Raw genomic sequence first — 27,615 nt, forward strand, 5'->3', positions numbered from 1 at the left:
GAAGGACCCAATTTGCTGCTAGAGCAGTAGTAAATCTAAGCGTGTAGTGCCAGTAGTTACTGTCTCACCCGATTGGGGCCTGACAAAGACTTTCTAGTAGTTTTCCTTTTTTTTTCTTTTGAAAGGCAGGTAACATTGCTTTAAACAAACTCCTTTTTCATTGTTAATATTTTAATTTTCAAAATACAGCAATTAAATACTCACAAACTGAATATCAGTAACACCACTCTTGCTGTGCCGACGTAGAAATAATTTAAGTTCAAGCAATGTAAGAAAATATACTATGCACACCTGCTATAATGTGCATTTGTGCTACCAAGCTTTTTTATGCACTATAGAATATATACTATTGTATTGTGCTACTTTGTGTTATGTGAATAAAAAAGGTTATTTACACATAAGAGCATCTTATATTTGGCATAATTCCATACTTAGTAGACATGTGCAGGTGGGCAAAATATGAGTCAGACTAATTTTTCAGTTTATTTTGGGCCATTTGTAAAATATGATCGAAGGTATCCTGAAGGGAACGTCTCCCAAAATGGTGGTCCTGAAATAGGTGTCATTTTACCCTAAGTCTAACTCGGGGAAATATGGCGGCGCTTTTGGTGACGTCCTCTCTCAGATCATCCAACCTCGAATCAAAAATGTCCTCAAATTTTCCACCGAACCCGTCAGGATTTGGCCCCAGCGCTGCAAACTGCCAGGCGTGGCCCCCCTTTAAGAGGTCTGCCTGGAGTTGATCTCCTCTCCACAGCTTGCTGTTTTGTTTGTGTATCTGTATTTTATGTACCTTTGCCCTCTTTCCCTTATACATCTGAGGATCTTGGTTCTTCTCTCCTCTCCCCATGTCCCATTTGAGATATCCTATCCTTGCTTAAAGGAGAAGCATCTGAGGATCTCGGCTCCTCACTCCATCCCCTGCATTCCTTGCCTTGTTCCCTGTCCTTTGTGACGACCTGTACCATGTATGTCTTGTCTGGTTATGTTTAGAATCTGTGTTCTGTGTATTTATGTTCAGCTGTGTTGGTTTTGCTATATCAAGGCCTCCCTCACATGAAGCCTATGTCATTACCACACCTGACCTAACCAACAGGCTTTATTACCCTGCTTCCCTCACCTGAAGCCTATGTCATTCACACCTGACCGTATCAACAGTCTTTATATCCCTGCCTCTCAGTAACAGAGGTGTGAGTTCATTAAGTTACTTTGGAGCTATAGTTCATGCCAGACTCTGGATCTGCCACTCGAATTTACCATTTTGCCTGCCTGTCACCTTTTTGATACGGACTGCCTATTGGATTTACCCCTTTTGTTTGCTTCCCGTCCCAGACCCCTTTTGGTTTCTTACCTGGACTATTCTGACTTTGCGCTCCCCTGCAATCTGTATACTTGATATGCCTCCTACTCTGCTACTTATGGTGAGATGTATCTGCTTTGTTTAATATACCTATATTCAAACATTCAGCTTTTGTCTCATTCATGAAGTGTGTGTCTATCACTGTGTGCGTTCTTACACTCCTGCGCCCTGGACTCCAACATCCGGTAAGGGCTAAGATTTGATGAGCCTGACAGAACCAAAATGGGCAGGTTATGAAATTCGTTGCCCGAGAAGAATGGGCCAAAAATGAACCAAAAAATGTATCTGAATTGTTTTGCACATGTCTAATTTATTACATATATATATATATACATTATGTGTGTATATATATATATATATATATATATATATATATATATATATTGTGACCACTTCACCTCTTTGCAGGATCTTTTCTCCCAAGTAGAGGCAAGAAACTGTGGATAAAATTTGTATGCTTTTACTTGATACAATAAAACAAAACAAAGTCCTAGATCCCACTTGGAGCTCTGAATAAACAAAATAAAAAAAGTTTAACAAATATCCGCTCAGGGATGTTAAAATCTATAAATTAAAGTCCAAGTAAAAAGAGCTCTGTAAAAATCCTCAACGCGTTTCGCCTGGTAGGCTTCCTCAGGAGTATCTTCTTCGTTTGATGTATGTTCCCTTTTAAAAGTGCAGGGCGATCACGATGGCGCCCTGCACTTTTAAAAGGGAACATACATCAAACGAAGAAGATACTCCTGAGGAAGCCTACCAGGCGAAACGCGTTGAGGATTTTTACAGAGCTCTTTTTACTTGGACTTTAATTTATAGATTTTAACATCCCTGAGCGGATATTTGTTAAACTTTTTTTATTTTTCTGGCACATAGCCCAATAAATAATTTCATACTGGAATACAGTGTGGACCTAGCTCTATTCCGACTTAAAGCACCAGTTCATTTCCATGGAATACTGAGAAACATCCAGCACGAAGGAAGAAGACAAGGAATATACATCTGATGTGTGTCATACCCTCGTAGTAAGTGTAAGTGTCTCTCTACATTTGCGGGTTACACTGTGGTTAGATACAACACCATTGTGGTTTCCACTTGTCTTCTGTTTCGTTACATATTCCTATAATATACCTACCTGGAGGACTGGATGCTTTATGATGCTTGAAAGCCTAGACAGATTGTGAGTGCACTATATATACGTATAACGTTTTCGATTTGCACAAAATACTACACAATCATTTGTCTTCTGCTTTATTTTTATCTTTTATTCCCCAACCGGTATACACGAGCGCCCCCTAGCGTCCTTTTCTCTGTTTAAAAAAACACCCGGAGAGTGCGGGCTGCAGCTGGGTATCCGGGACAAGTGACAAGCAAAAAACAAAGGGAAGTATACTGGTCACTGGTTTTTCTCCATATACACCCTTTTCATACTGTCCTTCATCACTTTGTGTTGTACATCGTTATTGTAAGGCCTGGGGGGAATAGCTTACTTTTGAGCAAGTGTGTGGTGGTTTTAAGTCACACAAGCTTGTTGTGGTTTTGGGAAGCCATGGTTTGTAATCCTGCTATGACGTCCCTCAAAATAGCTCAAAAGAATTTCATGAAATGAAATAATTCAGCATTAGCTGCCCTACTTAATTTAAAAACAGCTCCTTGCTGGACATAATTATTTTTAAATACAAATATTCCCTAGTAATTTCTACGGACAAAGAAAAAACAAATATAGCATTAACGTTTAGCTATATAGTTTACAAGAATGTTCAACAACTCTCTAGAGCAATGGTATACACAAAGACTTTGGAATTTAATCTTGATTCACATTTGACACTGAATTTCTAGGTGTCAAGTATATCAGTAAAATTAGCAAGGACATTTTCCGTAAAATTGATTTTTGGGGACTGAGAAATCCTTTAAATCATTCAATGTTATGTCCTTTGAGAAGCCCCATTAATCTTTATGCGGTAATATTGACTTTTCTTAATGCAGCTTTACAGAACAGACTATCCAGAATATTTTATATAAACAAACCACACAGGTATTAAGATTAATTTCTATTTGCAAGACAGTTGACTCAAACAAATAACAAATATCATTCAAATCTTGAAAAAAGAAACCCTCCTGAATGATAATCACACAGTTATTCATTTCAAAGGATATATGTGAAAGTTTTAGGTATAATAATTCAATTTCGACTAAAATATCAGATTGTTAAAATACTTTCATTTTTAAAGTATAGTTTGCTAATTTCAGATTATTACTGAGAATAGGGAGATATTCAGTGAGTATGAGAAAGTGGGACTGAAAGAGCCTTTTGTTTCCCTACCTTTTCTGCCGACTACTTCAGCTTTTGCCAACCACTTCTGCTTTCACATCTTCTGCTCTCTGCATCTTCTCTCAGCTCCCTGGTATCTTCATCCGTATCTCCACAAACATAACCCAGCGGGAACTTCCATCAAAATGGTGCTTGTGGTGATGTCCTCTACCTATTGGAGGATACTATACTAGACAGCGATACTATCGTTAAAGCAACCTATCTTTCCAATGTTTTGGTTTACATCTCTATAATAAGCAGACTTGGGTAACTAACTGAGTAATGCTGTATTTTACCATGTTGGTAGTATCACAACAGAAGAGCTCAGCCTATGGTGAGGTGGCATGTAGGTGTTGCTTGGTTGTAAGAAAAAGGTAGAATAAATTATCCTGTCTACTGTGTCCACAGCATTAATTATCTAGTAACACAATAAAACATTCTGAATGAATAGCATTATCATCAATGACAAATAAATAAATTATACATAATACAATATTTGTACATATGTAACAACAAAATACCATAGGTTATGTGTCACGTCCTACCCTGGCTGCGGAGCTGCATATCTCGCTCTTGGTTCAGTTTCCCAGTTTTGCTTCGATCCATTTCTGGATTTCCTTTTGCTCTCTTCTGGTCTTCCATTCCTTGCTTCTGCTTCAGCTCTTTGCTTTAGCTCTGTTTCCTTTATAAGGTGTGCCCCACCCGTGTGTTCTGTTTGTCTCAGTCTGCAGTCTAAAGGTATGTCTCAGTGCTATGTGTTTGGATTACATGTTTGGTTTGTTTCGTACCACTGTCAGCAGGGATTAGCGTTAGGACCCACTGTCATTGGAGTACTTTGGCGTAGTGATGGGCTAAGCATACTATGGCCATATGATGTGACGGAATCATCCAATTGTTATCATATAGTTCTAGGCTAGTTCCTGTATTCATGTTTGTTTGTCTCTTATGTACCTTTGCCCTTCTTCCTTGTATCATCTGAGGATTCTGGTTCCTCTCTCCTCTCCCTTTGTCCTAGTCAATATGGCCTATCCTTGCTTAAAGGAGAAGCGTCCGAGGATTCCGGCTCCTCACTCCTTCCCCTGTGTTCCTTGCCTTGTACCCTGTCCTTTGTTGTGCCCTGTATCATGTATATCTTGTCTAGTAATGTTTCTTCCTTGTCTGGTTCACTGTAGTGCCCTGTAACATGTATATCTTGTCTGGTTATGTTTCGTGCCTGGTCTCCCTGTCCCTTGCTTGTTATGTTTCTGCTATATCCTTTGCTTAGCTTCCATACTCCCAGCCTGCAGCATCCTGCACGTGATTCCAGTGATATGTTTCATGCCTGCTCCAGGGTGCCTGCAGGATATCACTTCGTTTCATTCTGGACTTCATCCGCTGCTATATCAGGGCGCTGGTGTTTGGCTGCACAACCCTAGGTGCTCAACACCTGGGTGAGTGTGGTCGCCCTGCAACCAGGCCCTGTCTAACTCCACTACTGCACTGTGACTCCTGCACACAATCTTTGGGCGCGCTGGGTCCTTTCATTCATCTGTTTGGACCCAGTCCGTGACATTATGTAAGATCAAAGTAATAAGTAAAAGATCAAAGAATGGTTTGTACCATATAGTACTAAAGAAAGCCATAGGCCATCAAAAGCCCTGGGTAGGTAGAAATTAATTGATGCATGAGTAGTAGGGTATTACTTAACATGAAATCATGTGTGTGGAGTAAAAATGACTTTAAACATATCATTAAAGAGAAAAAACCTTGTCAATCATATAGGCAAATATTGAGTTAATATCACAAAACTGCACTCTAAATAAAAAGTTGCGTTACAAGAAATTGGTTTAAATAACCGATATACAACATGCATATCATCAACATAAAACCATAACATTTGATGGCCAAGAACCATTCAGCCAATTTAGACTGCCTATTATTTCTGATGTAAAGACCCAGACCTGGAGAGAGGATGTCACTGTAGTTCACAATAGAGAAAAATGACGGTGCTTTAGGTGACATCCTCTCCTCGATTAGAGGACCAGGGAGAGAACATCACCAGACATGACACCATATTGCCCTCAATTCAAGTGAGGGGAAAATTACAGTACTTTAGGTGAAGTCATCTCCCCCCATTGAAGGATCTGGGAGAGGACATCACCACAAGCCCCACCATTTTGGGCGAAGCTCAGGCTGGATTATGCCAGCAGAGATTCTAACAGAGATAGAAGATGGCAGATTAAAGAGAAGGGAGAAGATAGAAGATGAAGAAGATGCATAAGCACAAGTTGATGGCAGAGAAGGTAGGGAAACATTTAGAGAGGATGAGAGAGTGAACTAGAATGAGAGAGAGTGTGTGAGAGTCAGTGAGGGTGAATGTTGGCTCACAAATTTCAGATGCAAATTCTGAGAGTTTTTGCTTTGTTTTTATCTGATTCATGTTTACCAAAATTCGGTGAATTTGCAATTCACAAATCTGGATGATCCATTTTATGGGAAGATTTTTTAGCATATTCTGATTTATTTAAAGGTAAAATATTCCAGGGGTTTAAAGGGACAAGTCATCCTTAAGGTTTTAGTATTTATGTGGTGAATACAATCAAGTTAAGTAGGAATCACCACTTTTGGTGGAGAAAACAAGTAATCAGGACTACCACGATCTCTCGGACAAGTTTCTGAGTGTACTACTTCTTATTTATAAATTAGTACTTTTAGGCTTTAGGATTTAGGGTTTAGGCATTTTTCAGTTCTGCTTTACTTTCTTGTCTTGTATTGTATGCTACACTTTAAAAAAAAAATTATGCCTGACTGAGATATGATTTCGGGTTTAAGGTAAGTTTACTCACATCACTGTTGATAATTTAACAACTTTTTTTTACTACACAACGACTTTGCTATGATTATTCTTTATTCCTTTTCCCTAATGGAAAGTGTAAGAAATCCATGCTTTCTTTATTCTAAATATACATTCACATTATGTATAAGTGAAAAGTTTCAATAAGAGCTTACAGCACTCAAGTTCCATCATCCTCTTGCTTACCATCTGTCATTGAGTTGGCGCTGTGTGTATATATATATGCTTCTTTACAATAAATTAACCTATTTAAGAAGTCTTAGAAGCTGTGGTTTTGACTGATCTTTGGTCACAGAGAAATTTAGATATTTAAGTAAAATAAGTATCTAACATAGTGCATAGTACTTATCACAGACCGACAAATTGAATTCTGAGTATGCAAGTCATTGTTACATTTTCTCTGTGTTTTATATTTGTTTAACCTATTTGAATAATTAACTGATGAGATATACAATAGTTACATTTCACTGAAAATGCATTAGGAGACTCTGTATCAATCCAGCATTTTCTTCTTCATTGGTTTGGAGACCTAGTGTCACCCACAACATAGCATATTAAGGTAAGATCGGATTTCTTTAGTTGAGACATACAGCAATAAATTATTATCAATTGTGTATGTAAATGACAATCCAGCATGTATGATAATTTTTTAAATGAGTGCCAAATTATTTTTGTGCTTTCACACAACCCTGTGATTGCTCACTATTAATACAGTAATTAAAAAATAATTACAAGTTGAACATTTTCCTTTAAGTAAATAACAAACGCACAGCTGCATACTCTAAATTATAAGGGTTTAGAAAGTAACATGTAATGAATTGGAACACAGGGAAATTGTAGATTTTCTTTTACTACCTCACTTACATTATCATTCAAATGCAAATTTATATTAAAGGTTTAGAGGCTTCTCTTGAATAAGAAGAACACGTGTTTCATTTTAAAATAGCGTATAGTATTCAGTTGTGTCTAATGGGAACATAGCATGCATTGACAAAAAAAAATTCCTTAAGGGTTTCTATTATAAAATGATAACGCAAATACAGCATTTTTAAATAATCATATTTTTATTTCTGGATTTTACATAAATTTTTTGTTTTAAGATATTTTATTTAAGTTTCTTAAAAAAAAAAGATAATTTCATCTGTTTTCCCATTGTACTGGGCTGCGGAATATTATGCTGCTATACAAAACAAATAATAATAATAATACTAATAAAATTAGAGTAAGAGCCTCGGAATTGAGAATTGAAGTGGTGCATGAAACATATAGAGTTGGTTATTAGTTATAGGGCAGGAATGCATTCTAAACTCACCAAATGTGAGTAGCCCCTTGCAGCCTTCATTTTGGAAAAAATATGCTTTAAGAAACATATTGCACTATTTATCTTTCTTTCACATATCTACATCTGTGAGAGCGCAGCCACTAACCCCCTTGTGAACTACTCTACCAAGCCAAGAAGAGGAAACCTTGGCAAGTGGTTCTGCTGCTACATTTACAATAACTGTTTTAAAAATGACTTTTTTTTTTTATTCCAAAACACCGCTAGATACTTCTACTGGTTATAGTGGATATCCTTAAGCCTGTTATGCTGGCACAACTATTGATCATTTTCTGAAATGTTTCAATTTGTTTTTATCAGTCATAAAATTACTTATGCCATTCTATGGGTAAAATAAATTCTAATAATTAGAATTCCCTTCAATATATAGTTGAATAGATTGAAAGCACATTTGTAACTAATGTTATTAAGTATGTAAACACTGAGAATTGAGAGTTTACTTTCACCTTTCAAACACATGATCAACTTTTACAAAGTTTCCACCAAAGTTACTTAGACTTATTGTTAAATAAAAAAATCAAAGAAAAAGGCACACATCACATTATTTTTTATGTTGTAGGTTATTCTCAACAGCTACAAATCACTCCATGTTTTAATGAACACTGATATTATAACACATGCCACACTGTGTAATAGTATTTCCCTTTACCAACTTAATCATAGTCTTACTTCCATTTCCTCAAAGTTTTTTTTTTATAAAGCACAATTAAACACTATTGTTTTTTTTCAAGATTGTTAAGTAATAAAAGTTAACTATATTGTACATGAAAAATAGAAACAGAATAATGCACAGATGGTATAAGATTATGTTCACACATTGATGTTAAATGCAAATTGTTCGTACATTATGTGTGAAATGTATGAGATATGGAAAATTGTTACAAAGTACAGTTGCCTAATACAACTTTTTTTATTATCCTAACATAAATGTTTCTACATAGCATAAAAAGAGTGTGTATAATAACAAGATTTAGATTAGTTAGCCCAGCTTCTGCCATATAGGAAAATAAAACGATGCTTGTATTTACATGCATTCATTTCTTCACTTCTTACTATTACTTAGAAACTCTTCATATATAATGTTATGACTTTTTTTTTTTAAATGTGCTATATTAAGTTTCATAATCATTAGAGAATGGTAGTCAATGACAATGTTTTATAAAGCATACTTAAACAAGTGTTAATAATGCCTCGAATTTGTAATTCAAGAAGACACTTCTTTATCATGTAATGCCAACTTACCAACATATAATAAAGAAATGGCTATAATGTATTTTGCTGGAGATCTTTCAAAGAGGCTGGAAATCTTCAATAGGGAAGAATTCCCTCTAACTAGTTATAATTTCAAGCTATCATTACAAAATATAATTATGCACAGGGACCCCACATTTCATGATACATCTGTTGAAATTATTTTATAGACCAGGTTTACATATTTTTTTTCAAATATCATGGTATAACCATAAATAAACTCCTCTCCCCATTCTCCATATGGATCTTCATGGAAGGTATTAATAGAATATTCAAATGTAGCTGTACAAAATCACATACATTTTCAATGTCATGGTGTCATGCAGAGCTTGTGTTGGGCTAACACAGGGGTTTGGCATTGGAAGGGTTAACCTAGCCAGATGTATTTTGCAGCCCACAGCATGCCCTCTTAAGCTACACAGACTGACCAACACCTTCTACATACCATAGCCCTGCCATAAATTAATTCAGGTTCAGCCTCAGTGACCATTAGTGGTAACTACCCATTGATATGGAATTTAGGTTGATGGTCTTCTATGTTAGGTATGGGTCACCTTGGGGACACAATGGGATCTGTCAATCTTAACAAATGTTAAGATGTAGTTTGATATGTGTGAGATACTAAGGGCTAGGCCTGGGATGTCTTTCTGTGACACTGGAGGGGCGGAACATCTCACCAGGCGATAAAGTTGACTGTTTTTTGGAAAATCGGAGAACCTCTCCTGAAACTTTCTATGGAATTATAACATCACTGAAACACAGAAAAAAGGACATTGAGGTTCCCGCAGATATGGGTTTTGTATAATTAGGTTTTTTTGTGTTTCTTCTTGTTAATGTTTACAAATTCTATGATATACTCTGTGTCTACAGATTAAACTACATATTAATCAAGTTTCCGTCTCTGTGCTCTAACCGAACTCTACCTTCCGAGAAAGCCGGAGTAAACCACGTTACTTTTTTTTTAATTGTTTTACTTAAATTGGGTTTTATACATTTTTGATCCATTCAGTGTGGTACTGGGCGTTACCGAAGCATCCATAAGCAGTCTGGTGTAGTTTTTATGGTGTGTTTAAGGGTTAAGTGAGTGATCAAAGGACTGGTATCGTTGCACACCCTATGTGTCTGGATAAAGCAGTTCTTTAGTAAAAGGGCATGAGATTTATCTGCTAATATTTATAAACGTACCCATATGTTTTAATCTAAACTAATAAGGCATTTAAGGAGACCTCCGGTTCTCTAAGGGTTAAAACTACATCATCATCTTGTCGACTTGTTTTATAGTCTATTTTATTCATGGTAATGCCTTTAATTAAATTATGCCCCCTAATTCTAGAATGTCCTAAGGTAAAAATATACAAAAGTCAGGATAAAGGGCAGTCCTCCTTTATAACGTTACTGGTTTTAAACCTATATCACCTATAAATCCTGGTCCTACCATTTAAGCTTCAGGTAGATATATAAGGCCATTATAGATGTTTTAGTGAATCTTTGAATTTAAAACGTATCTAAAAAAAATGGCCAACTTAAGCTATCAAAGGCTTCATTTTATGCCAATATATTTGAGTATATTGATCAGTCTTCAAATATTATTATTTATTACTGGCATATCTCCCATTAGTAAATCCACATGGTCTGGATGTATTAAGTTTGGAATGAAAGGTTTAATACGGTTTGCAATGATAGCTGAATAGATCTGTATATCAGTATTTATAAGTGAAATTGGATTGTAGTTGGCAGGGCTCGTCATATACTAGGGGAAATTGTAGCTCTAAGCATTTCCTGAGGGAACTTCCTGTTTTTGCTAGTTTCGTTGAATAAGTTTGTCAGATGGGGGACAATACGGTCTTTTACAATTTTGTAGAAAATATTTATAAATCCATCAGGACCTAGGTTCTCTTTTATTGATCTGTAATTTAAAGAAGCACAACTTCTTTAAATGGCATAATCAATTATTTTGAGATAATTTTTTGGGAAGATTATTTAAATAGGTATATAATCCATTAAAGGGTTGACCGATTTGTAGAGAGTTTCTATTGGTCTGTCCATCCAAAATAATCTTATGAATTCCAGTTTTGTAATAGATATCCTTCTTTTTAATTTATCAGTTAGCAATTAATCTGCTTAGTTGCCTTTATAATAGCATTTTGCCTCAAAATAATGTGTTTACTACTTTGTTTTGTGGTGGTAACAATATACTAAAAACAAAAACTGTCTGCGCTTCTCACCCTAATAAAGTTGGCAACTAATATATAAACATATAAATAAGAGGTTTCGGTTACATGAATTGGCGTAAGCATAATTAAGCCACCCACCACGTCAAGGCACACTCTCAATAGGGTGAGAACTTACTCTCACCTCCTACATAGTGGGCACACAAAGCAGTTTATACTGCTACAAAAACCTTATTAATGTGTTGGGGAGGTGCAATTAAACCTCCTCCCAATTAACCCCTGGACAGCAACAGGGAAAAGAACTAATCTCAGGCTCAAATAATATAAATGTATAATATGAGGCCTACCAAACTGGTGTGAGCATGCTGCAAATACAGTGTATTGGCTAGACAATGTAAGCAAAAAACAAAAACTGCCTGTGTTTCTCACCCTAATAAAGTTGGCAACAAATAGATAAACATATTATGAATGTCAGGCACCAACCTACTCAGCCTGGACCATGCTCTGGCACTAACGTTTGAGAACCACTTTGCTCTGGCCCTGTACCTGACCCTGTATTCTTCCTGCCGTCTGCCCTGCCAATGGGCTCCCTGCCGTTTGCCCTGCCAGTGGGTTTCCTGCCGTCAACCCTTCCAGTGGGCTTCCCGCCTTGCGCCCTGCCAGTGGGCTTCCTGCCAAAGAGACTTATTACCTGTTTTTACTTGTCCTGCCAGTTTCCATAATATAGACCATATCCTAGTTTTCTGCCTCTGGTGTCTTCCTTTGTGCTGTCTGTATCATCCCTCAGCAATGAGGCATCGTAGGTTACAGACAGAACACCAAGTATCCCCTGCTACTGGGCTCCTGCCCAACCTGCTGATCCGGTTCCTGACAATAACTGAGAGGTTTTGGTTATATGAATTGGCCAAAGCACTCGCCACGTCAAGGCACACTCTCAATAGGGTGAGAACATACTCTCACCTCCTACATAGTGGGCACACAAAGCAGTTTATACTGCTTCAATAAGGTTCTATTAGCTTTCTCCATTAGAAGATTACCATTACCATTAGTTATTTTTGAAGTTGTTGTAGAGATTGTCATTTTATTTTCTTTACTTAAATTACATAATTCAGTACAAAGTTGGTTACTGTTTTTGCCTCTATGTTTATGAGTTGGTCTTTAAGGATGCTTTCATAAGCACACCAAACAGTTGAAGGTGATACCTCTTCATTTAGATTCCCCTTGTAATAATGTTTTGTGGTTTCTATTAACAGTACTTTGTTTTGTGGTGGTAACAATTTACTCTCATTCAATCTCACAAGGAGCGTGAGTTAGAGTTCTGGTTTATATTTAAATCTAATATTAAAGCAGCATGATCAGTCCTCTTAGACTTCAATCCAATCTGGAAAAAGAAAAGGTTAGGAGCAGTAAGAATAATTTGATTAATACAAATGCCTAATTCTCCAGAGATTGTATAAAACATCCTGGGAATTATATAGCATACTGGAAAACTTTAGCCAACCCATTAATATTTTTGCCCTGCAATCTTTTAGAGCTTTTTTTATCCGCATCTCCACCTGTAAAATGATTATCTTGAGAAATCTTATTTAACAGTTTGTCTAAGAATTGAATTGCGTCTTTATTAGGAACATATAGATTTATTAAAAGGCATTTATGGCATTTAACTCATCAATGCATTTGTAATTTTCTTTATAACATATATTTTTAGAGATTAATATGGCTGTACCCCTTTTTTCTTATTGTTCATTGCAGAGTATAACATTTTAAGAAAATGGGCACTTTTAATTATACAATGTCTTTAATCTTTCCAACGGGTCTCTTGGATAAAACCTATGTCAATATTTTTCAAAAATGACTGTAGTAATATGTCTTTTTTATGGAGAATTAAGGCCCTATGGATTTATTTAAATATGCATTAGTTACCATGATAAACATTTCCAATAGTACACAGCATAACTGAATTATGTATATCCCAGATATTTGAACATTTATATGTGTTTAAAGTATATTTATCGTTGTGAGTATAGTATAGTGTCTATCATGATCAATAAATATATTTTTTTCATGAGAAACAAAAAGAGTTGTAGTCATGTGTCATCTACTGTAGAGGGGTGATAAAGACTCTCAGTAATTCTATTAGCTATTCATTATTTATCCCTTGTTCAGTATTATGTATTACAAGTGCTTCTGTATTCTAACTAAACTAGTGTAATCACTGATCAGTAGTAAACCTATTAAATCTTCCTTCTTAATCCCTTAAAATTCAATAATGAATACATTCCTGCATTGTGCACTTTATCATCATATAATCAGTTCTAAAATTACATAGATTATTAGAGATAAGAGAAGTGTTATATTACTTGATAAATAGAAATAATTTTCAAATAAACAACTAATTTAATCAAATCTGGATCAGTTAACACAACAATTATAGCGGTTTCCTATGTTACACAGTATAGCTGAATTACTACAGTAATGTGGATCCCCCATGGGTAACCACCAATTTTGCAGGGTAACTGTAAATAACGTTTTATTTTCTTAATATATTTGATTTAAATGGTTTTCTAACTAATCTAGTGTTTTTGATAGGCCTGAAAAAGATTTTCAAGCCTTTATATTTATTAGATAGCAAAGTAGTCCCTGTGTGATTGTTAAAGAAGAGCCTCTAGCAAATTGTCATTAATATCATCAGGTATCAGCGTTGGTCTGGAGCAGTTCCAGTTCCTTTAATTTCATCTGTAATTTAGTAATTGTTACTGAAGATTTTTTTTGCCTCAGCCAGCCTCACATGTTTTTGTTGTTGTTAATTGTTTACTGTCTAAATAAAGAATGAAAAATATTTTGCAGTTCAGCAACTATTATAATCAAGTCCCATCTAGCAGTAAATACACACTTCAGAGATGATCAGACAGCACCTCAATTGCACGAGCAGGGTTACCACCCAACACCCTCAAATGTAGCAAAGAATCACGAGGTGCTCAGCAATGTGAGTAAATTAGTGCAGTTTTATTTTCACACAAGTGGCAATGTTTCAACCCAATAGGGTTTTTCTCAAGCCAAGTCCCCTTATTAATATACAAATGATAGCGTAAGACAAATATTGAAGTTGTTATGCTTCAAAGTTGACTTTGCTCCAACAATTCGTGCTGCATGGCAGACCCAAATCGCTCCCAGGCTAGATCGACTCACCTGCCGATGGGCCAGTCCACATTGGAAAAGGGAAAGTCTCCAAAGTCTCATGCAGAACTAGCAAGGTATGTTACAAGGAACAGCAAACTTGGGGAACCTTGAAAGAATATCTGGGACTTTGCTTGGTTTAATGCTCCAGAGACTGTGTATTTTAGCCCGTCCGCTGCTGGTGAGATGTGGAGTCCAGCAGTCGGTACCGGCCACCATCAAAGATGGGAGAGTATTTCCCAAAGTACAAACCTCACTAACTTTGCACATGGAAGAATACTGCCTCCAAACCAGGAGGGACCCAGTGCCAGTGTTGCCCAAAATTGAGGGATAATTTATAATTTTTATGGTTTGCCTACTGGTGCCTTAAATAACTTCATCTGAAGTGAAATTCCTGCTTTTCATGGTAACTCCTATTCTAATCAGGGCAAACACTTCCTTGTGGCAAATGCTATTTTTAATTATAATGGAAATGTACGGTTTATAAGCTGTTTGAAGCAATCAGAAGATAAAGCAAATAGCAAATAATGAGAAAAATATACAAGAGTACAGTGAGCTTCAAAATGTATTTTACTAAAACACAATACTTCTTTTGGAGTGACATCTTGACATGTACCCATATTCAGTATCCTTGAATCCGGTGAAATAAGAAGCTCTACCTATAATATTTTTGTTAGTTTGTTGTGGAATTGTTTTCATTTAATATAATTTGCATCACTTATAACATCTCTCCTTCAACCATATTTGACTATGAGGGAATAAGGTGGTTATTAAGTAGGGACTTTTTCTAGTGCCCCACCAGAGTGAAGATGGTGTTCAATATTTTTAGATTTATCTTTGTTTAATGTAAAACTAGAGACTGTTAAAATCTACTTCATACCACCAGGTGTCAATAACAGATTTAATTTATCTAGCGCTTCTTACCAAACACTATTTTGGGCAACTGGGCTAGTACAGTAGATTAGTGAGCCAAACTAACTATCTGAGATAAAATACAAGACATGTGCCTTCTCTGGCACAATCCTTTGTCAACATGCTTCCAGTGGTGGTGAGAAAGGCAGCGCAGGCATTGCAAACGGCTTAGAATTTATTGAACCAAGACATGTCTCACGTTTAGACAGCTGAATCTTAATCTGTGTCAATTCAAATAATTGAGCAATTCGTAAAAGTGAACATAGATATAAGAAGTAGCCTAATAATCCTTCCTTATTTTAACATTGTTAGTCTATTTATTAAAATATGTTATTTTAAATGATATAAATGCAATCATAATAATAAATGTAACTGTAACTACTAGCATTCAAGAAAAAGCTTCCAATAACATGTCATCAAATGCATGTATTTTTTTTATTTTTTTGCTTACTAACACCTAAATTATAAACAACAATAGTATGTTACTCTACACATTTTAATTGTATAGATTGTTATTTTAAGTCAAGCAACTCTGTTTACATTTTATAAAATGATACTGAATATTTGTGACTAGTATCAAAGAAACACACTTCTTGCAGTTTATCTTACAAACTTGTATTTCAAAGATATCTGTAGCTTTTTTCTGAATTTATACTTCAATTTTCCCAGGTTGCTGAGGTTTCACATATTTCTACTTCACTTGCTGATTGTAACTCTTTGAAATTTATTGAAATTCATTTTGTGGTCTGTCAAACCACAAGATTTATTGTTACATTGTCCAAACAAACCAGAATACTTTAATGAGATACAGTGTTATTGATTAAAGAAAGGGTCAGCAAATGAAGGGCTTGATGTTCCACTGAAATGGATTGTTGCTACAGAAGGTTTGCAAATAATGCATCAGTTCTGGTTGAACATTCTAAATGTAATGTTCCCTTACTATTATTTAATAATAAATGATATGTGTCCCATTTGAACAAGATTAAATTCTGTTTTTAAACATTTAAACATAGTTGTCTCAATTTACATTATATTTGACCTAGCAAGAGTTGAGAAACACAAAGTACACAGTTACAATGTTTATAGTATATGACCTTTTAGTAAATTAACTTACCTCACCTACCAAAAATATAAATCTATTGCCATTGATTTCAGTGTAACTTATATACTTTTCTCAAAAGAAACATAGCAGTTTTCGAAATTTTCATCACTTAATTGTATTTCTGTACACACAAAGTAAAGTGTTATTTGCAGTATAAACTTCCTATGTGTCATATTTTGGTTGAAATTGTAGCCAAAATTAATACAACCTCTCCCCTACACACCAAAAGGTAAAATAAACATGCATTTGTTGTGTAAAGTGGAAGATACACAGTAGCGTACATAAAGGAGGCACCACTCATTGGGGGGTGCTCAGTGGCCCAATGGCCATCTAACGCGGGCTCGCAGCTTACTGCTTTGGAGCTCACATACTGTGAGAGAACTTTTTTCCTGCTTCTTCTGCGCGGGAAAAGAGTTCCCTCACACAGAAAGCAGGCGCAACAGCTGTATGGCCATCAAGCCGCATAGACATCTGCATGGCCCCTGTGATGCTCAGCTGACCCCCAGACCAGTGAAATCTGCAAAGAGAGGTAAGAGGCTGCAGAGAGAGTGAATCGGTTAATGAACAAATTAATGAGTGAGTGGTTGAGTAAGTGTTTAGGGGCAGAAATAGGACAGGTAGGCTGTTTAGGGGGGCAGAGGTGGCACAGGCAGGCTTCTAAGTGATGAGAGTTATGTTGTACTACCATCAATGTCTGGCTCAGTATAGTGTGATAGGAGTTATGCTGTACCATACCTGTTCAGTAAATATAATTTATTTAAACTTATTTAATTTATTTATAAGTTAATTCTTTCTTAAGATTTCTAGTTTTTTCCACTTGACACACAGTTTACATATTTGTGAAATAAATATTCTTGCCAACTTTTATGCCAATTATTTTTTTTGTGTGTGAGGGGGTTCCACATTGAGGATCCGCTCCGGGTGCAAATACTCTAGGTATGCCCCTGAAGATGCAACTGTCCTTTTATATTTTTTGCATAAACATGTTCAATATTTTGGATAAACAAACCAACATGTTGACATGTTCAATATTTTGGATAAACAAACCAACATGTTGACATAGCAAACATTTTAAGGAGGTCAGTGGACTTTAATACACAGATGAAGCACTTAGTATCCCTTTAATCAAAGCTTGCAGACCTACCAACAAGCAATGTGAAATATTTCAAGAAAATAACAATATACACTTAATTCGTTTGGTATTGGAGTTTGGCAGTAAATATAGTAACTATCTGCCAATTTACATATTTTTTCGAGAGTTCTTTTGACAACAAAATGTAATTCAGTAATGGAATTGACCAACACAATTAACAATCAATTTAAAGGTGAAATAATCTTTTAGTGAAAGGAAAAATAATAACTGATCTCAACTGAGCTTTTATTTTATTTGAATTCTGATACTGACTGTTCAAATATAGAACTGACAACTTTATGAATGTTTGAGGTAAATCAAATGGCAAAAACCTTCTCTGTTTACTTAATAGTTCCAGTCAGAAAAAAGTTTCTAAAAATGTCTGCTTTTTACTTAAAGCATTTTCAACTTTACATCAGCAGAAGAATATTCTTGGTCCTTAATTTAGTATCAGTAGTCCTCCATTGACAACATTTTCAGTGCATCATAAAGATACAATTACGTATTTTAAAAAAGCAAACACTATTTTTTACACTTATTTATTACACTTTTAAAACTAAGGAAACACACATTCTTTTTTGACTAATATTCCCTACATACTACTAAAACCTAAATTGACTACTATATAGGTTGCTCGGTTAGCAATGCTAAATATATAAGGCTATAGTACTATTAAAAAAATAAGTATTTGATCTTATCATGTTCATTTCAACAAAATGAATTAATCAGATAAGTCCAGCCTCAGGGGTAAATATACTAAAAATAAATGAAAGGGAAAATAGGTAAGAGTAGAAGGAATGGTTGAAAGGGTCATGCTTTAAGATCAATTCAACAACAATAACCATGTAGTTTCATAAGGATGGTAGATTTGACTTATCAAATTAACTACAACATGTGACAATGCATGGTAATGAAAAAACTATATAATATAGAAATGTGTATCTATACTAGGTGCATAAGTCAGCAGTTTAGGTTGGTTGCCTACCACCCATATGGTAAGCTTGTTAGGTAATATGGAAGAAAATAATAATAATAATAATAAATAAATAAATAGCAAACATAGCAAACGTAATTTAAGATCAACTTGACAGTTGGGGTATAAGTTTTGAAATTTGAGTCTGCTGAACAATAATTAACAGAGCTCATCCAAGTCCAAATATACATATACATCAGCTTTGGTATTGTATTATGGGCAAGATACACAATCACACCTACTGTGACACCACATGATAAAAAAAGACTTGCTGAAAAATTACACAAATTAAGAATGGGGGCATTTAAGGGGACTCTTTGAAGGGAATATTAGTTGTTTGTACCTGTATTAAAAAGTATATATATATATATATATATATATATATATATATATATATATATATAAGCATCACGGTCAAATTAATTCTAGGCATTTTTTAGCTTAGTTAAGTGAATGAGAAAATCTCCCGTTTGATCTGTAAAACCTTCTTTGTAGAATGCAAAGAAACAATTCATAGTGTATATGTGTCTTCTCTTATAAATAATAAACCATTTCATTATAACATGGCAGTTGTAACATCCATATAATAATTTGCCCCATTAACTAAAAGAAAAGCTACAATCATTTCTCAATCCTAGGTTTGATTGTAATCAAAACGTATTGTTTCTAGAAGGCAAACGCTTAGTGGCTTCTTATACCGTCAATTATAGAATTGTTAGAGTTTAAGAATGGACATTACTTTCATAAAAAATAAAAAATCTAATCCTTTCATGAGCAGTGTTTTCAGTAGAGACTCCAGGCTGTTGTTAGACAATCTAATCTCCCATGTACCTGTGGTGAAATGTCTCTGCCAGTGTAAAATAACTAAGATGTACTATTACATCCTAAAAGCAATTTGGGTCACTTTCCTTGAGATGTAATTGTTCAGAGGTAGTATATTATTGCGGATATATGCTTTGCCCACAGTCAGGGCCATCTTTAATGCGGGGCAAAAGTCGCAACTGCCGCAGGCCCAGTCATTCCTGGAGAGCCCATAGCAGAGCCCACAACAACCATAATCGTATGGGTTACAACTGTGACTGGACCTGCCACTCTATCGGGCCCGGGCGACCCCTGGGTTGTTGGGTCAGCTCTCAGTTGTGTAGCCAAACATTAATATTTAAAATGAATAGCATGCAAACTTCAATTTTTCGTAAACTTAAATCTAAAATACTATACCCAAATCCATTTCTGAGGTCCTATCACACGCAGATCCATAACAAATACAATAAATGTAGAAGATATTGTTTTATTTTATGTTTTTATTATTTTTATGTAGACTGCCAAAGGCATGTAAAGTGGCTTCTGAATTTCAAGTTGAAAAGCAGTTAAATATAAAATGCCTCAATCTACTGGCAGCGATCAAAATCCAACAGATGAACATTATTAAAATATACATTATTAACATCTAATTATACATGGGGAAATATGCAACTTATGAATTAAAAAAGCATCTATTAGAGAAAACCTAGCAAATGCTTAAAAATATTTATATCAATGTTACGTTTATTTTATTAAAATGCGATTGCAGTTTTGTTCCTGAAAATGATTCTGCTAGAGGTTTTGTTTTTGCTGCCAGTGAAATTCATACATTTGTTGAATCTTAAATTAAGCTGACAGTTTACTACAGCACAAGGGCACATGCATAAATTAATGAGGCCAGATGTCTTATAAATGAGAAAAGGCAAAAATCTCCATAATCGCACAACTCAGAGACACTTGGTAAAAAACGAAAACATATATGGACAAAAATATTGGGACACCTGACAATGAAGTCAACAGGGACTTTTATGACATTGCATTCTGAATACGTAGACATTAATATGTAGTCCCCCCTCTTTTGTGGCTATAACAGCCTCCACTCTTCTACTCTTCTGGGAAACTCATCCAACCATGGACCTTCCTTTGTGCCCTGAGAAAAGGGCCTTCTCCAAATGGTTCCCTCAATGTTGGAAGCATAGCATTGTCCAAAATGTCTTGGTATGCTGAAGCATCAAGATTTTCCTTCACTGGAAGCAAGGGGCCTAGCCCAAACTTAATTCAATAATTAAGAGGTAGGTCCCAATACTTTTGTCCAAATAGAGGTGCAGGTCAATTGCTTCTGTGACCATTCTAGAAAAGCCAGCAACTTGTAGAGAGTGGGCAAGCCGATCAGGGGAGCAAATCCAACTAAGATAAAATTGCCTAACCATAATGGATGTGAGGGCATAAATACGGAGTATGGTCTTGCAACATGTTTGTCACCTTATAAAAGATTATATGGAACCAAAGAAACTGAGACTTGTTTGCATCTTTAGAAAAACATGCATATTTGCAACGTTCTAATGTATACCACAATTAAAAACAGTTTATTCCAAAGGTAAGTCATTATTTTTTGAAAATAATTGGACAACTACATTGAAAGCTTCCGCACAAGAGCAGCATCCCTCGCTACCACACAACAGAAAAAAATGCTACACAACCTCCTACCTTCAGAAAGAAATGCCTTGAATAATTTAATGAATAATAAAAACATAATCATCAAGCCAGCTGACAAAGGCGGATCAGTAGTCATCATGAACACCCAGGACTACATGGCAGAAGGAAATAGACAATTGGCAGATGAATTCTACTACAAAAAATTGAACCAGGACCCCACCAGGGAATATACAGAAGATCTTATCAAACTTATCAGATCCTTCTCAAAACACATGCAACAAGAATTGGAAAATCTTGTGCCTTCAAATCCTCAAATAGGCACTTTCTACATGCTGCCCAAAATCCACAAGCCAGGCAACCCAGGACGGCCCATTATTACAGGTAGGGGAACTCTTACCGAATCTATATCTGGCCTTATAGAAAACATTCTTAAGCCCCTAGTTATCAGCACTGAGAGCTTTATACAAGACACCACTGATTTTCTCAATAAACTGAGCCAAGTTAGTAACCTTCCTGCCAATACAATACTTGCAACCATGGATGTGGAGTCTTTATATAGCAACATCCCCCATAAAGATGGTATTGAGGCCTGCATCAAATTCCTCTCCTCCAGCAATGCCACACAAAAATATGATAGTGAAACCATCGCCAAGCTCATAGAATTTATACTGACACACAACTATTTCAAGTTCTATGACACTAACTACCTACAAATGACCGGGACAGCCATGGGCACCAAAATGTCACCGCAATATGCCAACCTTTTCATGGCTGACTTGGAACAGAGATTCCTAGCCACTCACCCCCACAAACCGCATAATTATTACCGTTACATCGACGACATCTTCATAATATGGACAGAAGGAGAAGAAAACCTTTTAAAATTCCACGAATCTTTCAATTCATTCCACCCATCTATAAAACTCAAAATGAATTTCTCAAAACACAGTGTGAGCTTCCTGGACTGCGCCATCACCGTCGCCTCTGGCTTTCTTCACTCTTCCGTGTATAGAAAACCCACAGACAGGTACAGCTACCTTCACAATTCAAGCTTTCATCCCAAACACACTAAACAAGGTGTCATTTACAGCCAAGCCATAAGATACCACCGTATCTGCTCTGACACTCAGGACAGAGACAAACACCTGGGCGCGCTGGCAGAGTCATTTCAGAAGAAGGGCTACAAGGAAAAAACTATATCCAAAAAAATTAAATCTGCTGTAAGGACACCACGGGAAAGGCTTCTAGAATACAAAAAAAAGGATAACACAAGCAGGATCCCTCTGGTAGTTACCTACAACCCAACTCTTGAGGAAATCCGCAAAATTATTAAAGACCTACAGCCGATATTCTCAGAAGACCCCATACTGAAAAAAATATTCCCTCAGCCCCCAATACTGGCATTCAAACAACCACCAAACCTGAGGAAAAGATTAGTGCGCAGCAAACTGGCCCCAGAACAGGAGCATACACAGAATGGCACTGTACCATGCAACAAATCCTGCTGCAAACTTTGCCAACATATATGTGACAGAAACACAGCCAGTCACAACAACAAAACATACAGCATCAAAGATTCTTACTCATGTACATCGGCAAACGTGGTGTACATGATACAATGCTCTGCATGTGACAAAGGGTGCTACATTGGAGAAACTGGGCTTAAGCTGCACCTTAGAATGAACCTGCACCGAAGCTCCATCAAAAACCATGAGGAAGAAAAATATTGCACCCCGGTAGGACATCATTTCACACAGAACAATCACTCCATACAAAACCTAAAAATTAAAGTACTCAAAGGAAATTTCAGAGACTCTCAGGAAAGAAAAACATTGGAGATGAAAATGATTACACATTTTAACACCATAAAAGAGGGACTTAATGTGGATTCTGCTTTCCTTACACACTACCAGAACTTCATATGAACTTCATCTAGTCATCCAATGCCTAATTGCTGTTATCTTTGATGTTTTACTGTGGTTATTGGTTCCCTAAGTTTATTTGTTCTGTCCCTGGGTTATCTCTCTACCTCTCTGCATTTCTCACCTCCAGACCTATTATTTATGACACCCCACTCACCCCCCCCTTATACCATCACTTGTTTTAAGTTGTAACCTCTATCATGTTGATTAGTATTGCTTCAGACCTGATGAAGGGAGGATAACTCTCGAAAGCTTGTCTTTTTAATATTATGTTAGTCCAATAAAAAAGGTATCACCGCATACTCTGCAATACTCTATTTTTTGACATCGTGTCTACTGGACTAATACGGCTTCACCCTTTTACATTATATATATATATATATATATAAAATTTTGGAATATTGGAAAAATTCAGTTCTGTACTATGGGGCTGAATGTGTTTCCCAGTTAGTTCCCTACCACTGCTGATGCTTTTTCTTCCTTAGTTGCAGGGATCAAGTCATCAAAATGGTCCACTTTGTGGAGAAATTCAGTCCCTGGATGTGTGTATCCCTTGGTTTAGTGCTGCTGTTGCTGAAAGTGGTGGTCCTGAAATGCAAAATCGAGCCTGTATCTCTTCCTAAATGTAAGAAAAGTCCAAAATGTGGCAACGACTTCTACCTTTGAAAATACCTCTTTCAAATCAAAAGCCTTCCGAATTTCACCAAAACCAAATGGTTGTCAAACCAAATTAGTTCTCTGAAAATGAACACAGAAAAACCATACCAGAAGTTTTGTCCGAATCAATTTTGGTTGATATGCACAAGTCAACCATTAAGTTTTGCAATGATTAAACCCCAACAAAATAAATAGTTAATCAAATACATAATATAGAGGAGCAAAAACACTTTAATAGCTATAGCACACATTTTCTATAAAGGGAAACAAAGCCAAGAAATTGCTGGTAAAAAAATTTAGGAAACAAATTTACGTAGTAAAAAAAAGTTCATGAGAAACAAAGCGATTTTCTGCACATAATGAACAATCTTCTATATAACCCACTTAAACTACAGAAATACACATGTAGTTATGACAAAATGGTCAGAATGATTTTAGTATTCCATTTTTCTTGCATATATTTTTTCTTTTGAATATTTTTAGCAGATTATCCTTCACAATTATTATAGGAATTTGACTTAAAAGGTCTAATATCCTTGACGTTCCTACTATAGAAGAATGCATATTAGAGTAATTTGTATGCTTCCCGGAGCAATAAAAAAAACAACTTACCTGACACAGAATTTGCAGCAATGGTGCGAAATCTTTGTTCCTTCATGATCTGAATTATTTTTACACTGATTGCCTGCTTGCTTAAGTTGTGAACCAGTACTTCCAAATGATTGTGTTTGTCTGTATGTGGATTTATACATTTTGTTTTGAAACGATGGTTAGTAACAATGGAGGAGACCAATTAAAATATAACCACAAAAAAAGTTATAGCATTCACAGGAGTGGAGTTCTCAGTAGTATAATAAATCATAAGCTGCACACTAAGCCTAACTTATGGTGAATTTATTAGAACAATTATAACAAAAAAACCAAAGTATAAAATATAGGTCAGCACAAAAAGCGGGAATGGAAAGAAAAACAGGAAGCAGAGAACACTACAGGATGACTGAACATTTTGCAAAGTGATTCATCTTATAGTTAAGGTACTTTGGATTTGAGGATGTCTAGTAGGGAGGAGAATGGTGAGAGAGTGAGGTGTACAGTGACAGGGGAGAGCAGCAGAAGGGGAAATGGAAAATAAAAAGGGACTAGAGAGGGAAAGAGGGGGGATTGAAATGGTAATAAGTAAAGAAAGAAAAGAGTGGGGGAGAGAGAGAGGGAGAGGAGAAAAAGTGAAAGAAAAAAGAGAAAGAGCTAAAGAGACAAAGATGGATGAGGGGAGAAAAAACGATTATTATTATTTATTATTATTATTATTTATAAAGCGCCGACAGATTCTGCAGCGCTGTACAAGATGGAAATTTTACAGATAGTGACAAGTACAATACAGCAATTGACATACAGATACAAGAGGAATGAAGGGCCCTGTTCCCGCAGGAACTTACATTCTAGGTGGATAAGGGGTGAGAAACAGGAGGTGAGGACTGTGTGGTAGTGAATTATGTTAATGTAGGGCGAGATAAGGATTGTAAGTGGGTGGGAGAGAAGAAAACTCTGCCATTTTAATTGATTGGAAAAAATGCAGGGTACTTATGGAATATGTATGCTTAATTAGGCTACCTGGTATTTTTTATATGATGGCTTTAGATGTTTTTGAAATATATACTCATTCCTTTATCAACTGATGAAAGTATTTAAATTCTGACAAACTAAAATTTAATGTTTCCTTTAACCTACATTTATTTTGTTTCTTGGTGATCTTTGCCAAGTAGAAACATAATTCTTCTTTAAAAACGATGGAACAAAATAACTGCTTTAGGCATTTGTTATATAGAAGTAACAGGCATTGAGCATATGGTGAAATATATTTTTAATTACTTTTCAAATATGTTAAATGTTTTATTTTCTTTTATTTTCTTGCTTAATATGCTTGATCAAATGTACTAAGGACTCTGCTTATGGCTAAAATGCTTTGCCCAATAACACATGACTAATTTTATGGATATTATATATCACTGGATGTCAACAATAATTTTATTATGCAGACCTCAAGACTTTGTTTATGATTCTAAATGCGATTATAGAAAGCAGCTTTCCTCCAATTTTTTCTCATTACGGAGAAAGAACACATTTTCATTCATCTGATTTCCTTGAGCACTTATGTCAAACCTCACTAACATATCTGCTTATTCTAAAAATGAAAACTGTCTACTATGTATTCATTTACAAAATATGCCTCTATACTTTATACAAGGGAACTTTTTATATGATAAAATGGATCACCAAAAAAACAATATCCTGGCTTAATATCCATCAAGGAATCAATTCCAATGTGTGCCTCATGCTGAATGAGGTGACTTTTGATTTCATTGAATTGGCAACCATTACATTTTCAGATCACAGAACCTGAAGAATTATAATCATTACTCAGTTCTTCCAAAACAATCAATGTTGGTTAAAAATAAACCTGCTTTAACTGCAGCTAAACTGTGATAAGCAATTGGTGGTTGAAATAGCTAGTGAAACCTAGCGCTTCTTAAAATCATAAAGACGATATTTAAAAGACACAACTTTTAATAAAGACAACCTTTTTAAACTTTCTCTTTTACATTCTTAAGTTTGTCTTTTAGATTTGTATGTCTTTGCATTCTTGTTCAAATGTTTTGTGGATTATTACGCATCAGATATTGTTAAAAGTCAGATGATGAATAAATTACAACACACTCAAACTGCAAATTGTTGCCAGTGAACAACAAAACTGCATGAGTAAATAATAAGGGAGAAAGTGCTGTTCATACCAGCAGAGTCCTTGGATAGGACACTAAAACAGCTGTGAAAGATAGAAGAGGAATTTAATGTAATAAACATTAGTATTCTTGAGTGTCTTGACCAAGTAGAAATTGGATTTCCCTTTGGCTTCAAAGGAATTTTAATTGCCAAAAGGGCAATAATTATCTAAAATTCTGAATTGTGTTTTTTGCTTTCTTATGAGTATGTGATTCATAGGTAGATGGGTGTCCTCAGACGAGGCAAGTTGTGGCATCGATATTTTCTGACCTCAATTTCACCCATTGATCGAAAATGGTTTTGGACAGGCTGCACAACGTCAGGGATAGATCTAGATTAAGATCTCCTGCCTCCTGCCCACATGTCCCTCCCCTTACCCTTGCATACTAATACTCACAAAACGCAGTGCCTGCAACTTTAAATTTTGCTAGTTTCAGGTAAGAGTTTGCAAGTAGAATAAAAATTTTCATGTCCTTGTATAAAAATATTATGAACCACAACATAAATAATAACAAAAAGCGTGCTGTAGAGCAGGTAATACTGTGTTTGCTCGATTATAGGACAAGGTTTTTTTTCCAGAGCAAATGTTCTGAAAAATCCCCCTCGTCTTATATTCAAGGTTGTCTTATAATTATGGCGTCACATGACCTTCCGGTGCTCCACCATAGAAACCCTGGCGCAGCAGTGGAGGTTGTCTACGCACATCACTTTGGTGAACGTCTGCGTGATGTGCAAACTACACTGCTGCAGGCACTTCCGCCGGGGCTTCTATGACGGAGCACTGGCGCGACGTGACCTTCCGGTGCTCAGTCATAGAAGTCCCGGGTAGCAGTGGAGGTTGTGCACAGACAGCTGCTCTCACTTGACACCAGGGAGTCTGGAGCACAGGGGGCAAGTCTAGGAATGCATCTGTAAGTCTGGGGGGGCATATAGGGGGTTTAAGGCACATCAGGGGGCAGATTGGAAAATGAGGGGAATAAGGCATATCAGGGAAGCAGAGTGGCATATAGAGGGTATAAGGCATATGAGGGAGGCAGGGATATCCGATAGCTCTGATGAGGCACAGACACTGTGATCTCTATGCAAGTCTGTGAGAAAAAAAAATTGTTAGTGATTAAAAAAAAAAAAAATCACTTGTCAGGGTCCACTCAGGCTGATTTTCCCTGTCTCACTATAGTTCCTCCTTTCCTGCATTTTCATGTGCTCTGTTCTTTGCTGATTCCTTGATTCCAGTTTTTCTCTT

The sequence above is a fragment of the Sceloporus occidentalis genome, unplaced genomic scaffold (assembly GCF_023333645.1).
Source record: "Sceloporus occidentalis isolate IW3139 unplaced genomic scaffold, rSceOcc1.0.p SCAF_56, whole genome shotgun sequence".
NCBI classification, from domain to species: domain Eukaryota; kingdom Metazoa; phylum Chordata; class Lepidosauria; order Squamata; family Phrynosomatidae; genus Sceloporus; species Sceloporus occidentalis.